This window comes from Aythya ferina (assembly GCF_964211825.1).
Source record: "Aythya ferina genome assembly, chromosome: Z".
Classification (NCBI taxonomy): Eukaryota; Metazoa; Chordata; class Aves; order Anseriformes; family Anatidae; genus Aythya; species Aythya ferina.
Window position 1 is genome coordinate 6,788,049 of NC_140299.1, and position 18,010 is coordinate 6,806,058.

Genomic DNA, 18,010 nt, shown 5'->3' on the forward strand with positions numbered 1-18,010 from the left:
TTGCCATCAATACATAAAGTGGCTCTGATATTTTGGGGGTGAACAAGCTGTTATTAATCTTGCCCATTGCCTTTAATGCGTGATAGAGCACTAATGGATATGCAGTAAACAGAAACAATTAAGTAAATTTGCTGGAAAATGCTCTGGAAGGTAACACCCTCCTCCACTTGACTATAACAGTCTTTCTACCATGATCAATTAAGCACCGTTAATAAAATAAGATACTCAGCCAGAAATATATTTTTAACCTTGTTCTCTGAATGAAACAATTCCAGAGTCACCATCCCCCTCTTTCACTTTCAGACTTTATATTAAGTTAACAGACATAAAGATTCGAATTTGTTTAGCCTGAGTAAACAAGGACGTAGGAATGGGAGAACATATGACCAAGGGCATTTGAAAGGTGAAGAAAAAAAGATAGAAATTCCTTAGGATGGTTCAAGGGTGTATAATTAAGAATAATGGGACGGAAATGGGCAAGAGAAAAAGTGAAATAGCAAAAGCCCCATTTCTTGAGTCATTTAAAATAAGATTCAACAAAGCATTAAGACAGTAATCAGTAGACACAAAACTAATCCTTTTCATCTCTGGAAGATACTAAAAAGGTGCAATGAAGTACTTGTGTTATCTTTCCTCTCTGCTCTCTCCTCTACATTCTAAAAAATTGAACTAATCTCTCCTGAAAGATTTTCATTCTGTATACTGACACAACTTTCCCAATTCCCACTCCATCTTTGTGCATATGTGTTTGCAGATTTGAATATGCTCCATCCACTGGGACTTTCAAAATTCTAAATGTAAGAGTTATTTATTTATTTATTTATTTATTTTTACAGCAATTTTGAAACAATACTTTAAGGACTGTTTTTTTTTTTTTTTTTTTTTTTTTTCTTTTTTTTTTTTTCTTTTTTTTTGCTCTTGGTGTTTTCTCACAGCTTTAGTTTTAATTTTAACTTATTTTCTCCTTCCCTCTGATTATACAACAATCAAATATCCAAGCATGAATAGCTGAGATATGAAAGTTTGCATTGTGCTGTAATGCACTTTTCATAATGGCCAAGGATTCTATTTGCTACTTACCTGAACTGTATGATCTCCAATATTATGCTGGAAACTGCTTTTAAAAATAAAGCAATAAAGGAAAAAAAAAATGGTTACAGAAATAAATTTTCCATGTCATGATAATGTGTTTAACAGTTCTAGCATGTATAACATTAAAATTTTATCAACAAATCACAGAAAGGACATTTTGTACACAGAAATCAATTTACCTTGCAACTATCCAAAAGACTCACTTGTAATTTATTTTGCCTATAAAACACTTTACTTTTAAACCTAATTTTATTTCTTCCAAGGAGTGCTGAAGAATAAAATGCTGCACATTTTTCTGCCTCCTGTAAGAGGCAAGCAGGACAAGTAGCAATAAAGATAAAGAAACTGGATAGAAAATGAACATCTGTGTCCTTCGGTAAATGAGAAAGTAGCATGGAGTCAAATACTTGCTCCTTCACTGATTGGGTATTTTGTTCCCATTGGGATACAATTGATTTGAAGAAACGTATAAAATGAGAAACTCTTGCATTGGTTTATTATAGGAACATAAGGACAACAATTATGGTTTTCAGAGTCTTTCTTGTCCACAGTTCTCAGTACAAAAAGGCAAACAGCAGATGCCTCTGACAATAATACCTGAAAAGCTGTAACAGGCCAAACAGAAGCAGTCTTCTGACATGGAAACTTTGTTCTTTGTCACCTCTCAGTTATATGCCAGCCAGATTCATCCATATTTCTTCTTTAATTCCTTTCCTAATATATATGTGGGTATATATACATATATAATGATATTATATTATATTATATTACATAATTTATAAATAAATGTCCTTTAAAAATGTTAAAAAAAAAAAAAAGAGTAAAAAAATCTTAAGTTGACTGTCACTGAACTCCTGGAAACAAAGACATCTTGTGGGAATGAGCTATGCAGACTAATTGTGTTCTGCTCATTTCCTTTTATCAAATTTCAATGTGCTATCTTTGATAGAAGTGAAGTCACAATTTGTGATATCCATCTGCGTAACCTACGAATACTGCCTGTGGCTATGAACTCTTAATAGATCTTAAAATGACAGCTCTGTGTAGATGTAGAACCTTCTAGCTCTTCTGTCATTTTTTACCCCTTTCATGTTGGAAGGAGATGAGGAGACAAGGAAGAGCAGGAGTAATAACTGTAATAACTGAGGATCATTAAGAGATGGTCCTCAATTCAAACAAAAACATTTAACAAAATACACTAACAACTGGGTTGTCAGGTAAGTGATTGCCCTGACAACAGGATCACCTAGTAAGGATCTTTGCTTACCTGGAAGAAGATAAAATGGTCAGGCAGTGTGTGGCAGAACCCATGCATTCCCTTACAGGTCAGGCTGAAAGAGAGGGAGCAGTGGAAAATACTTTGCTTACAACAGGGGAAAACTTGGACTTTTAAATTAAGATGAACATCTGGGCTTTCTTGAAGGACTACTAAGTGAACAAAGCATGGGGAAGGATCTGCCTATGGCAAAGGATGGCTTAAGAGCTCTGTGCAAAACCAGCATTCCTCCTGTCTCTTGAGAAAATTCCTCCACTGTCTCTTGAGAAGAAAAGACCAGGGCCAGAAGTTGAGAAATGTCTCCTGTGTTAAGTGAAAACTGCACTGAGACCCTGAAAGCACTGCACTGTGATTCCTCCCCTCTGTGAGGATGGGAGGTGAGGTCTTCGGAGCCCAGAAACTCACCAGAGAAGATTTTATTAAATAGTGCTTCTAAATATAACTAGGGAATGGGATATCAACCTTCTGAGAGACCATTCAGTTGAAAGTAAATTTTCTCTCATATAACATTTAGTTATGAAGTAAAACATTTACACCTCTTTATTTACAAGCATTTTTACTCCATGAAAAGATACATTTTTCCTAACTTCAGACATCTAAAATGTCTATTTAGTCTAAATCATTTCTAGGATGGGATGATTTGGTTTCCAGAGGTACTTATATATATTTTTTTTATTTTACTATCTGTAGGGAAAGCATAAGAAACTTTCTCTTAATTGGGTGGCAAAAGCTGAATGGGATGAATTCCAGCCCTTTGAGATTCACCACTTGAAAATTCATCCCTAGATATTGCTGCTTGAATAATATTAAAGTAAGTGTTAAGAGTATCCTGCATCTAGCTCTTACAGTAACCTCTAATTCTATTGATAAAACCATCTTTTCCATGAAGTACGAATGGTTAAAGCTCTCCCCTGAGCCTTTTATTTTTCTGAACATTTAGATGCTGTTCAATATTTATAGCTAAATTTCCAGTTGTACTTGTAAACACCAGACGGTAGGAAGATTTGAAGACTAAATATAGGTTGCTGAGCCTGGTCAGATGTTACATTTTAGGTGCCAATACAGACATTTACATATAAACCGTACTATCAATATCTCATTTCAGTAGGCTAAAAAGCTTGCTGTAATGGATTTTTTATTGTTTCTTGCCTATTTTATAGAGTACATTTGCACTTTAAGATCTCTAGCAGGACACAATGGGAAAATTCTAGATCCTGTGAGAAACAGAACGTTGAACATTGGAACTGCTAGTAAAAATAATACTAATAGAAAGAGATTATGTGTTTTTCCCCCTCCTCCCATTTCCACTAGAAATCTGCATGAGAGAATCATAGAATCATAGAACATGCCGAGTTGGAAGGGACCCATAAGGACCATCAAGTCCAACTCCTGGCACCACACAGGTCTGCTCAAAAGTTTAGACCATGTGACTAAGTGCACAGTCCAATCGCTTTTTAAATTCAGACAGACTTAGTGCAGTGCCTATGCCCCTGGGGAGCCTGTTCCAGTGTGCAACCACGCTCTCAGTGAAAAACCCCTTCCTGATGTCCAGCCTAAACTTCCCCTGCCTCAGCTTAACACCATTCCTATGGGTCCTATCACTGGTGTTTATGAAGAATAGGTCACCTGCCTCTCCACTCCCCCTTCTGAGGAAGTTGTACACTGTGATGAGGTCCCCGCTCAGCATCTGCTTCTCCAGGTTGAACAGGCCCAGTAACTTTAGCCACTCCTCATACGTCTTCCCCTCTAGCACCTTAACCCCCCCTCCTCTGGATACTCTCCAACAGTCATTGCCTTTTTGTACTGTGGTGCCCAGAACTGCACACAGTGCTCAAGGTGAGGCCTCACCAGCGCAGAGTAGAGGGAGACAATCACTTCCCTCGACCGACTAGCAATGTCGTGCTTAATGCATCCCAGGATATGGTTGCCCTCCTGGCTGCCAGGGCACACTGCTGGCTCATATTCAACTTGCAGTTGACCACAACCTGCAGATCCCTCTCTGCAGGACTGCTCTCCAGCATCTCATTGCCCAATGTGTACGTATTGTCAGGGTTGCCCTGTCCCAGGTGCAGGACCCCGCACTTGCTCTTGTTAAACGTCATGTGGTTGGTGATTGACCAGCTCTCCAATCTGTCCAGGTCTCTCTGCAAGGCCTTTCCAGCCTCATCCGAGTCCACAACTCCTCCAAGTTTGGTGTTGTCAGCAAATTTGCTCAGAACACTTTCTAGTCCTGCATCCAAATCATTTATAAAAACACTGAAGAGGACTGGCCCTAAAATGGTGCTTTGAGGGACTCCACTAGTGACCATCAGATGTGGCCCCATTTACCACAACCCTTTGGGCCCTGCCCATCAGCCAATTGCTCACCCATCATATGATATTTTTGTTAAGTTGTACACTGGAAATTTTGTCCAGTAGATTCCTATGGGAAACCCTGTCAAAAGCCTTGCTGAAGTCCAAAAAGATCACATCAGCTGGTTTCCCTTGGTCAGCTAAATAGGTGATCATAAAAGGAAGTCAAATGTGTTGTCGATGGAAGGAAGACACAGACGCTCAATATGAGTGAACAGTGAACTTCAACTTTAATGGATAGCTCAGTCGCCTTTTATCTAGTTCGAAACTCATACATATTCCTAAACTAAACTCAGGATTGGCTAACATTTCCCGCGCTTTGCAGTTGCTACCGTCCTGGCCCAGGGGGCCTTCCCGATCGCCCAAGGGCATCGTGTCCTTGATCCTGATTGGCTCTCAGCCAGCTGTGTACGTGCCCAGACCCATGTAAGCTAAGTACGGTACTTCACCAGCCTATTGCCTCCCAGCTGCCCAACATTCACATGTCCCACTTCACTTAACCATTCCTCAACAATTCCCCCGTTTTTATTTTGCTCAACAAATACCTTCTCTGTGAGTTGCTCTAGTTTCTTAGTTAGGCAGTTAAAGATTACATATGCAGCAATTATAATTAATATAACTATAAGTAGAAACCGAAGTCCCTCTTTAACTAACAGAACCCATCCACCCATGTTCCCAAAAACAGATTTAAGCCAACCGTCAAACCAACTATCTTGTACTACAATTTTTTGCGTATGATCCCTTAACCATTTCAACTGGTCGTGAATTGACTGACCATGGTCGGAAAGGTTAAAGCAGCACATTCTTTCCACATCTTCACACCCATGTCCCTGAGCCAGCAACAAGAAATCAATAGCGGCCCTATTTTGCAATACAGCATGTCTTAGACTCTCCATATCTTGTGACATTTCAGAAAGAACTTGTGTTGTTACATTTGATTGTTTAACAGCCCAACAAGCAAGTTTATTAATGTTAGTCAAAGCATGTGCAGTTCCCACACCACGTACCAAAGAAGCAAAGAATCTTTCTGCTGGACCCCACAATTCTACATCATCATTACAGTCAGAACCCAAAGTTTTTAGTTCTCGTTTAATTCTTCTGCTCCTTGTCGAGTTCTGCCACGAGTGCAAACCTGGAGCGAAAAGCGTGAGTCGTCCTAGATAACACGGACCTCCAAAAGCATTGGCTGGTATTCCTTGCCATGCACGGTCCCCACAGATTAAAAACACGCCAGGTGGCAAAGCTTTGGCCTGACTTTGAAGCCAGGTCGAATTGGTGTCACCTATTCCATACGCCCCAAGTGGTACACTAATGTTACCGGTGTTGTTCCATCCGCAGTAATGTCCATTGGCCTCAAATCCAAGGGTCCTCGATGTTATGTTGGTCCAGTTCGTTTTATTTTGCTTCCCTTCACTGAGTACAAAGCATGTTTGTGTCCAGTTGCTACTGCTATTTCCTACTACCACAGACCCCAGGAGATCTCGTTCTTGAGGGTCCCATGGCAGTGAGTAATTAAGAGCTTGCAGGGCAGCAACTACTCCATCCGAGACGTTTGCAGAAAGGGATCTACTGAGTAGAGTAATACTGGCAGAATATGGTGCTAACATTTCACTCAGTTCCTCTGGATCCCCTATTGGGACCCCAAACAAACATGTTCTAAAAGGGTCAGATGCAGAAGCGAGAGACAGACAAAATGAGCTCTGTCCAGACTGATTAGCCCAGGTGACCCATATATTCTGCTGAGGGTCAATTTTCCCTAAGATGGCATTACCATGTCCAGCCATTATTATAACTGATAACATAACCAAAGTCCCTTGCTTCGTTAATTCAGCCATGGTCGCTGTTATCCTTTCTTGGTGACTTTTCTTCAAGGGCTGGTTTTACATCAGATGTCAAATACATAACATAACACAACTATACAACTTAACCCTAATAACACTACAATTACTGTAAGCACTCAATGGCAACACAATTAATAGTAAGCAACACAACTCAATAGCAACACACCCAAACCCAATCACTTGATAGTGATTAAAGGCTGCTCTTGATAGTCGTCGAGGCACCACAGCCCACGTCACCGTCAGAATAACTATCAGGAACCTCTTCCTGGTCGTCCTCGGCGCGTGCAGACTCCAAAGCTGCTTCAGTCCGCTTTGCAGTGATCCACCGGGCACCCGCTTCCGGCACCACTTCAAAATCTCTATAACATTTTATAACATTTTTGCAAGTAACCCTTCAACCACATTTATCACAATACTACATGCAATGATGATTGACACCACAGCGAACAAAATCCTCAATCCCTCTTTGACTAATCCCAGTAACCATCTATGCATTGTTTCAAACAAATCAGTGAACCATTGATTGAAAGGATTGATACCAAATTGACTCTTTCTCATGTGCTCCTTCAAGAAAGTAATGGATTCGTGAATTGACTCATTATGATCAAAAAGTTTTAAACAGTACATTCCCTTAAGTTTCTCCAAGTGGCTACTTCACACAATGACTCCATACTTGTGAAACATGATTTTGCTCGACCAGTACTAATTTCCTATGATTTCAGCCTGTACTATGGCAATAAATGCGCTCTCACTAACACAGCACACTTGTACACCCAGAGCACACTTGCACACTCAGAGCACACTCACACACCCAGAGGCGTCTGGCATATCTCACTCTCAATCATACCACAACCTCAATCATACCACAAGACTATAATTTAGAATGATAAGCAAACAAACAAGTATTGCCTCTCATTGTGTTCCTCATGAAGTGACTTGCAACACTTTGTTTTAAAACCTTACCCTTACACAAATACTTTCAACACAAAATACCTGGACATTTAAGAATAACACATACAATTATTAACACTCCAGTTAGTATCCCTTTTGCATTTTAAGGTAAACCTCTTATAAAAAGTATGCCAGAGAGAAGCAGCACAGCCGCCGCTGCTTCCATGGTTCCGTCAGACAGGCTGCAGGGTCCTGATGTCCGTCCCTCTGCTCTGTGCCGACTCGCCACATGGTGAGGCTCGGCTGCCGTTCGATTCTGCGGAACTCCAAGCGCAGCGCTGCACTCTGCTGCGCATGCGCAGCCCCGCCCTGTCATTGCACCGCCAGGGGCGGCTTCCCGCGTGCGGGAAACCTGCTGTCTCGTGGCGGTGACTGAGGGGGGGGAGGCTCCCATTGCCCCGTAGTCCCCTGAGGCAGCGTTACCTTTCTCACTAAAGGCGGCAGTGGGCAATCCCCAGCTCCAGCACTTCCCGGCAATCCCAGTCGCTCTGTAGCGGCAGTAGCGACTCTCTGCTCAGCCTGATGTGTAACTAAGGCATTAGTGACTGTTCTCCAAGGCCTCAGTATTTTTTTAGCAACCTTATTTTCATTAATAACTTCAAACAATTTGTCCCCAAATTTACGCCACTCTGTTTGTTCAAAAAATGTATCAGGATTGATAAAACAACCCTGCGCAACAACATATGCTAATAATTCTGGTAAATCCTTTTTGCAGTCTATAAGCTGCGTGCTCCGCTTTTCTAAAAAGCATTTGAGCAAATTATACGCCGCTTGTCTCTCCATACCTTTATGTGCGTCGGTACCATTGCAGCCTTTGCAAAGACCTCGGCGGCACTTTCCAGCGGGACCCTCTATGGGCTCGTCCCAGGTGCGAGGACTCCCTTTCCGAGCTGCGGGTGCGGGGATTTCAAGTTTTCGTCCCTTTCGCCTTTCAGACCTCGGGTGCGGGGATTCGACAATTTTGTAATCCTTTTCACCTCCTGAGCTGCGTTGCAGGATCGGTTCCCGTATTCCGTCCAACCGTGGCTCACAGGTTCAACTCCAGCCAAGTCCCTGTTCCCGTTCAGATCGGTCCCTGTTCGGGCGCCATTTGTTGTCGACGGAAGGAAGACACAGACGCTCAATATGAGTGAACAGTGAACTTCAACTTTAATGGATAGCTCAGTCGCCTTTTATCTAGTTCGAAACTCATACATATTCCTAAACTAAACTCAGGATTGGCTAACATTTCCCGTGCTTTGCAGTTGCTACCGTCCTGGCCCAGGGGGCCTTCCCGATCGCCCAAGGGCATCGTGTCCTTGATCCTGATTGGCTCTCAGCCAGCTGTGTACGTGCCCAGACCCATGTAAGCTAAGTACGGTACTTCACCAGCCTATTGCCTCCCAGCTGCCCAACATTCACATGTCCCACTTCACTTAACCATTCCTCAACACAAATGGGTCATAAAAAGAAATCAAATTTGTTAGGCAAGACCTACCTCTTATGAACCCATATTGGCTGGGACCAATGACCGCATTGTCCCCCAGGTGCACTTCAATAACTTAAGAATCATTATGTCCTTAATTTTACCAGGTACTGACGTGAGACTGACAGACCTGTAATTGCTAGGGTCTTCTTTCTTATCCTTCTTGAAAATTGGCACAACATTTGCCAGCATCCAGCCTACTGGGACCTCTCCAGGTGCCCAAGATCATTAAAAAATACTTGAGAGAGGTCCCGCAATTACATCAGCCAGCTCTTTAAGCACTCTGGGATGAATACCCTTCGGACCCATAGACTTGTATGGATCCAGGTGGAGCAGCAAATCCCGCACATGTTCAGGGTCGGTTGGGAGTTTATTATTCCCACTGTCATGGTCCTCCAGCTCAGGGCACCCGGGATCCCGAAGCTCATCATCAGCATTGAAGACAGAGGCAAATAAAGCATTAAACATCTCTACCTTGCCTATGTCATTGAGGAGACCTTTTTCCATCAAGTAGCGGACCTAAGTTTTCTTTGGTACTCCTTTTTCTGTTAACATATCTAAAAAAAACCCTTTTTTATTGTCTCCCAGAGACATGGCCAGCTTCAACTCTAGTTGGGCTTTGGCCACACCAATTTTCTGCCTACAAACATGAACAGCATCCCTGTATTCCTTCCTCTTCGCCTGACCCTCCTTCCAGCAGCCACACTTTCTTTTTTTGCCTAAGCTCCAGTAGAAGATCTCTGGTCAGCCAAGCCGTCCTTCTGCCCTGCTTGCTGGATTTCCAATATTTTGGAATTGCCTGATCTTGTGCTTTTAGGAGGCAGTGCTTGAAGACTGACTAGCACTGGTGGACGCCAATGCCTTCAAAAGCACTTTCGCAGGGGACCTTGCTGACTAGTTCCCTCAGCAACCTGAAGTCTGCTTTCCCCATATCCAGGGCTGAAGTTTTGGTGGCAGTTTTCCTTCCGTCACCATAAATTCTAAACTCAACCACTTCATGGTCACTACGACTGAGACAGCAACCAATTGCCACGTCTCCCACAAGTCCCTCTCTGTTCTCCAGTAACAGATCTAGGAGTGTACCTTTCCTAGTTGGCTCCCTTAGCACCTGCACCAAGAATTTATTACCTAGATGCTTTATGAACCTCCTGGACTTGCTTGTGTCAGCTGTGTAGTGACCCCAGGTGATGTCTGGCAAGTTGAAATTCCTCATAAGGACAAGGGGAGTTGATCTCAAGGCATTTCTTAGTTCTGCAAAGAATAATTCAGTGGTTGATACCATGGCCAGGCACTTCACAAGCAAGTTACAAATACAAATGTGAAAGACCGCTGTGGAGGAGCAGTGAGGGACCCTCCCTGTGTGAACTGTTGCACCCCACCCTTCTGACGTACTTCATGCTCTGTTTGCTGGTTCTGGTCGCTGAGCTCCTGGTCACTCGTACTCCCCAGGGGCTGCTTTTTAATGGCCAGGGAGGGAGTGCTGCTTGCTCTGCCTACACCTCGTCAGCCTCCCTTGAAAGGGCTGCCAGGTCCTGGTGTCTCCCTCGGCTGCTTTAGTGGACTCGATACTGAAAAAAAGCCCTGCCTGTCCCGATCCCCCACTCTGCTGCCCAATGTGTATGCCCCGGAGCTGATTGTCTCGGCAATCCTGTGAGAAACAGAACATTAAACATTGGATCTGCTACTAAAAGTAATAGTAATAGAAAGAGATTATGTGCTTACCCCCTCCTCCCATTTCCACTGGAAATCTACATGAGAGAAGCAAAACCTATGTTCTTTCTCTCTCTCCCTTTCTTCTTTTTTCCACATTTTTTCTTCCAAATGTTGCCTGAAAATTTGAGGAAAATTGCTTCCTGTACACAAGACGGTATTCTATTCTTGCAGTGTTATTTGTATTGTAATTGCTCTTTGCAGAAGCTTAGTCTAACTCTGAAGTTTGAACTATAACACAAACTGAGATATAAGCTTCCAAATATTCTGAAGTGATATGTATGAAACAAATTATTTAATTAAAATGTCTCAAATTTAAGTTAATGTTTTAAAGTGTTAAACTAATTAAATAATAATAATAATAATTTGTAGGAAGTGGTTGTTTGTAACATGAGAAGAGGAAAAACATGAATGCCAAAGAAGAACATGAGTGATTTTCTCTAAGTAGTTTTAGAATAATTTCTCTTGATGCAAGAACTGACCCCAGGAATATGGAGAGGAGAAAAAAGAGAAGAGATTGTCCTCATAAAACTTTCAATCCCAAGAACCATAATCAAACAAATATCTAACAAGTTGCAACCTTTCTCTCATCTCATTTGAACAAACGCAACTTCTGGAGTGCTTGAAAACCTAGTCTGACTCCATGCTTCACTGCTCCATCGCAAACTCAAATGTTAGCAAAATCCAACATGGAGTAGAGATGACTAGCCATTGCACAATTAATAAATGCTACAATACTTTTTTCAGTCCTTTGTGTTGTCTAACTTCCATGTGATGATGTTGCTGCCTGTTCCTCTAATAAACTAGTCTTATGATTTTATTTTATTTCCCTGATATGTAGCCAGATCATTTTTTTTTTTTTTTTTTTTTTTTTTTTTTTCCCAGATTCAGCCTGATTCAAAACAATTTAACCGATAGGTAAAAATTCTAACTTCATTAAGTTTTGAATCTAAGGGTTGGGCTGATTCTTTCTACAGCTTATATACTTACCGAGCAAAAATAAAATGTAATTATATTGGGACTGTTTCTTTAGGTTCCACATTTCACAAACAACAGGGAGTTCTGCTTCCCTGAGACATATATACTTCAGACTACATTTAGACAAAATTATTTTAGAAGATTAAAATTTATCTATTTTCCCTCATATCAAATGATTGGATGATCCTTTCAGACTCCCCAAAATCAAGCTTGCCAGGTTTTGGCTGTTCAGTTTGGAGAAGGAAGGGAGAAGTCCAATGCAGTTTACAAACTATCTAAGCCCTCCAGCAAGTGTCAGCATTATCCAAGATAAACTCACATCAGAACAGACGCCTTAATTTACAACCAGGTTTTATATTCCACAAATAATTTATTAAGATACAGAACATTCATCCATCGGGATTTAGAAATAAGCTCATATCCTGTACAGATTGCACATTTCAGCTTCAAATTGGAAACAAAGGAGTTACCAAATATTATTAGCACAGCTGCAGTGTTGTAATAGATGTTGAGGGTGGCTTCCAGCTGAGGCAGTCTTAGTGTGGTGCTTTCTGGCACAAGCAAAAGACGGGTCCCATTTGGCACAGCTTGTAGAGCCCTGTGGAAAGACAGGAATCTGGGTTCAATGCTTGTCTGCAGCAATGTAGCCTAAATATAGATGGATGCCTGTGCTTTGGATAAAGATAATATTGACATTTACCTGTCCCATTGAATGAATGGGACTGGGAATTCACCAGACAGAGGATTCTCCACATTCAGTGAATTTGTTCCAATGTCTATGTGATCATTTTTCCAGATGAAATCCAACATGGGACATTAAATCAGAGCAGCCAAAATCTGTTATAGCTGTAGTTTATGTGCAGTGTCACTACTGCCACATTTGTGCTGCTTCCTTCCTGTGTGGGAACAGAGTCCATTTTAATATGACACTTGCCATACTTAGGGAGGATTGTTTCTTCTGGAAAATTGATGCTAAAATTCCTCAGGAAATAGCTGTAGCAAAGATAGTCTATAAAATCTCTATGCAAGATTTTATGTCCCAATCTTATGGCTTTCTAGCAGGCATTTGTGGCATACTTACTCACCAACTGGAGTCCAAGGCTGCTGCTGGATTCCTCTTGATGGTGAAACTACTGTATATTAGTAAATCTGAGGAATGCAGTTGTTTGTAGTCTAAGAAACTTCCAAACTGTTGGTTAATGATTTTGTCTCACTTCAAACAGCATCTGTCTCTAATCTGATTCATAGAAATAAATACATCTGATCTAGTCATGGACTTATTTGCATGTGAAAAAGTCTAACACAAAAAGCTGCACTGTATTTGCTCAGTACTAGCTGCTGCTACAAATACCTCCTATGAGAAAATGAGAAATGTCCTCAGCTTCCTACTCTGTCCTCCTCAAGAAACCACTTCAGAACTGTTAAAGGTCTTCAGTATCTGAGTCAATGAGGTCAACATAATCTAAATGAGTAGCAAAAAAGCATGAGGATGAAGACTGTGTGGGATGATTTGTCCCTTAAGATAATGTGTTTAAAGAATGGTTGATTAAAGATTTGGCACTCAAATGCAATCAAATTTCTAGCAAAAGCCTGGAACTGCCTGATTATGTAAGAATATAATAAAAAAGAAAATCCTTCCCCCTCAAGTCTCAAAATCTAAACAGAAAACCACACCATAAACAATCAATCAAACAAAAAAATAGTTGTTGTTGTTGTTGTTCATGCTACTCCATGGACATAATAAAAGTATGAACCATAAATGAGAGATGTTAATGTTGTTGGAAAACATGCAAGATTTTCAGGTAATATGTTGCTGAGCCCAGTACATGGATGTCTGAACACATTAGTAAAGAGCTTACAGTTCCCTTCCATACAAGCAAGAGGCTATAGAGCATATTTTCTATAGCCACACCAAGTCTGAGAATAGATTTTCCTGTTATTTTTAATTTGTTTTGCAGCAGAAATAACTGTCCAAGGAAGTCCATAGTCACGAAGTCTTAAGCATCATAGAAACATTTATTGAGACAGTCACTGTCTGAAAAATTTCTCAGTGTAGCGATAGCAAGGAATAAGGAAACAATATTATAATTTATTTGCAAGTAGGAAACTAAAGGTCAGACTGTGAAAAGATTATTTTGCAAAGTCACATGAGAGGCTTCTTCTCAGGGTAGGGAATGTGGGAAGCTCTACTCATTTCATCAGTCTCACAGTCCATCCTCAAAAGTCTTCATTCTTCTCACAGGTTTTACAGAAACTTTTTTGTTTGTTTATTTGTTTGTTTGTTTGTTTATTTTCTACTAAATATATAATCCAAACACTCCAATGAGTTTATGTAGTTCAAAGTATGCAATCACTTTTGCTTTATGGACACTTAAGTAATACAATATCTTTTGGTAAGTATCCTCTTTTGTAACAGGATGTTTTCTGCACATAGTTGGACAAAGACCTCCAGCATTAAGTATCACTGTTATTATTCCCCTTTATTCATACACTCAATGCACTTCTTTGCTCATGATTCATTTAAGATGGTGTTATATATATATATATATATATATATATATATATATATATGTATGTATATATATATATATAAATAAAAAGAATTGAATTGTAAATTAAAGTACACAGATGTACACGTTTTCTCATCTCTTGTCTGAACTTTGAACCACAATGTTCTTCAAATGGAAACAAGTAAATAACAGCACAGAATAATAATTCCATACAAGTCTCATGCATTTATTAAGTTAAATCCCACTACAAAAAACTCTCAGCTCTGTCATCCAAAAAAGAAAAAATAAAATAAAAATCCACTTTCAGTAAGGTGTTAAACAAAAATCTTACCTTATGCCTGAATTAAAGGAGGCTGAGAAGTTCTAATGTTTTCATTCTTTGTAACTAGCAAGAACACACTTTTCCACTATTTTACATGAAAGAATACATTTACATGAAAGAATTCCACATACTACGAGAATCTAAATTTCCATGATATTAAAGGGGAAAAAATAATAAAGCAACTACATACATTTTAAAACTAATAATAAGGATATTATTAAAAGTAATGTTTTAGAAGGATTATTATTTTTTTTAATTTTAAAATCCAAGATCACATTTTATGTACCAAACTATTTAGAGGCAATTGGAATAAACAGTGAAGCATTCTACCCAGTGGTTTATGACTATCAGAGGTAGTAATAACAGTAGTCAGGTAGCGTCTCTACACATAAATAATTACATCTCAGATACGGCTTTGTATTAACTTGTACAGTACATACTTTTAATGGGTTCCAGATTTCATAGAGACATATGCTGGAAAAGCAGTTGAGAATAATTTCATATGAGAAAATATAATTATTTCTAAAATAATTACAATTATAAATGATTAAATAAACATGTAGTTGCATGTTATTCTTTTAAAAGAATATAAAGAGGTGATAATGTTGTAAAATAATGAGAAAGTTTCTCATCATATTAACAAATCTCATAGTGAAGACAAATAAAATGTGAAAAATGATGTAGAAGTTATCTACCTAAAATTTACCTATATATATGAAAGAGAAACTTACAGTTCTTTTCAGCTAAGACAGCCATTTTGTTGAGACTGCTTGTTGGATACTGAATAGATAAATAATTGGTTTGGGATACAAAAAAAAAAAAAATCTTATAGTAATGGTCTGACTTTCTTCTTACAGAGGGATATAATATCTATACTTTAACGAAGGCTAGATCCACATTACCACTTCAGTTTTTGGCACTGGAACTGTGCAAGCATTTGCACAATATCCAGGAGGAAAGGAGTTGATATTTCGCATCTTCAGCTGTTTGCTGTCTATTACACATTCCATCTGTGTGTGAGCATGGAAACTAGGGTCTCCTACTACTACCACCTGTGGGACTTGCATTGCCTTTGGCTTAAGCCTCTGCAATTCATAGCCTCATATTTGAAAGTCCCTGTATATGTATATATACAACTTCCCTACACCACCCCCAAAGACGATAGTTCTGCATTCATGAGCACTCATGAATGAGTGAACATGAATGAACACTTCTTGACTTTTTGGAAATACTTTGATGTACTTCCAGATGATAATCTGCAGGTGTAACTCGGCTGTACAGAATTGCTCCAAAAGTAATTTGTTTGTTATTATCAAACCTTTACCAAAATCATTGCTAGAAGACAGTTTCTTTTTCTCTGTGTGAGCATCCATTCTTAGTTGTCTTTCCCTAACAAATCAGCTGCTTGAAAAGATCTTCCACAAAACTGTGAAGATGAATATTAAAATATGAATATTAAAATATGAATGTCAAGGATTTCCAAACAACTCAAAGGCAAACAAAGTAGGAAAAAGGTAATGAAGGGTATGGGGTGGGAAGGAGATTAAGAAGATGCTGTGCTGTAAGTGTCTATTGATGTTATGAGACTTACTAGGTACTTTGTTTCTCATGAATGTGAAATTATGTCCTCCGTTATGAGTACAGATATGTCCTTACTGAGATCCATCAGTGAGCTGGAGATGATTAAATATGACCTAGAAAACGTAAAAAGTTCAAAACAGAGAAAAAATGAAGTTAACAGTAATATGAGCCATTCAGTTCCTTGTTTTGACCTCAGGTTATGTTTGGACGATACAGTACAGACAACTCTTGGTTTTTGTAATGCCTAAGAAAGCAAGCACTGATCCTGATCAGCACAAGAAGGAGTTGGAGCTGTTAAAATGGGTCCAGAGGAGGGCCATAAAGATAATCAAGGGGCTGGAGCACTTCTCTTACAAAGACAGGCTGAGAGAGTTGGGGATATTCAGCCTAAAGAAAAGAAAACTCCAGGTTAGAAAACTCTTTGTCCAGTCAGATAATGAAAGAACAAGGGTGTGTGTGGGGGTGGTTTTAAACTGAAAGAGGAGAGATTTAGATTAGAGGTTAGGAAGGAATTCTTCACTAGAGAGTGATGAGGCACTGGCACAGGTTTCCCAGAGAGGCTGTGGATGCCCCATCCCTGGAGGTGTTCAAGACCAGGTTAGGTGAGCAACCTGATCTAGTGGGTTGCATCCTTGCCTATGGCAATGTGGTTGGAACTAGATGATCTTTACGGTCCCTTCCAACCTGTGCCATTTTATGATTCTATGATTCTATGATTCTATGATTCTATGATTCTATGATTCTATGATTCTATGATAGCTTATCCAGAGCACACCTTGATGGTTTAGTTCAGAAGCCTAATTCAGACTTGTCAGCATGAGAAATGTAGGTGCCTGGCACCAACAGGATGCTTGAGTGTGTTCATCAGATGTACAGGCTCTTTGTACAATGAACAGAGAGAGCTTGGTGCCTCTGAAGGATGATTCATAGTGTACTAGTAAAATTATATTTCATTATTACCTTTTCACTGTCTGGGTAGGAGAATAAACATTTCTGCTGGGTGACTGAGTTTTCCTAAACTGAACTACCTAAAAAATTGACACAGGAACAGTGGAAAATATTATTAATTTTGAGTTTTGTAGCAAAACATTTAGGATTCAAATCATATGCAATTGTTTGGGCATATGGCAGAAGACCTTGCAACAGCCCAGTGGTTATGGCTTATGCCAAAATATGAAATACCTCAATTCTGTACAGGAGGACAGGGAGAATCACAGATGATCAGTTCCCATCCTCCAGTGTCCTGGTTTCAGTTAGGACAGAGTTAATTTTCTTCCTAGTAGCTGGTAGGATGCTATGTTTTGGCTTAGGATGAGGAGAGTGCTGATAACACCCCGATGTTTTAATTGTTGCAGAGCAGTACTGACACCAAGCCAAGGACATCTCAGCTTCTTGTTCTGTCCTGCCAACGGGCAGGCTGGGGGTGCAGCAAGATCTGGGAGGGGACGGACCCAGGACAGCTGACCCAAACTAGCCAAAGGGGTATTCCATACCATCTAACATCATGCTAAACAATATATAGGGGTGGCTAGCTGGGGGAGGGGGGCCGGACTGCTCGGGGTTAGGCTGGGCATTGGTCAGCGGGTGGTGAGCAGTTGTATTGTGCATCACTTGTTTGCACACATTATTAGTAGTAGTATTATTATCATCATTATTATTTTTCTGTCTTAATAAACTGTCTTTATCTCAACTCACAGGCTTCACTTTCCCATTTCTCTCCCCATCCCAGAGAGGGAGGAGGGAGGGTGAGCAAACGGCTGCATGGTGTTTAGCTGCCAGTCAGGTTAAACCACAACATCCAGGAAAATGATTTTACCATAGCTCAGGCTACCAGAAGCATTGCTTTGAACTTCTAAAACTGTTGTGCAGCACTGTATAAATCTAAAGCACAATATAGCTTGGTTACACCCGGTATTGTAAATACATGGAATT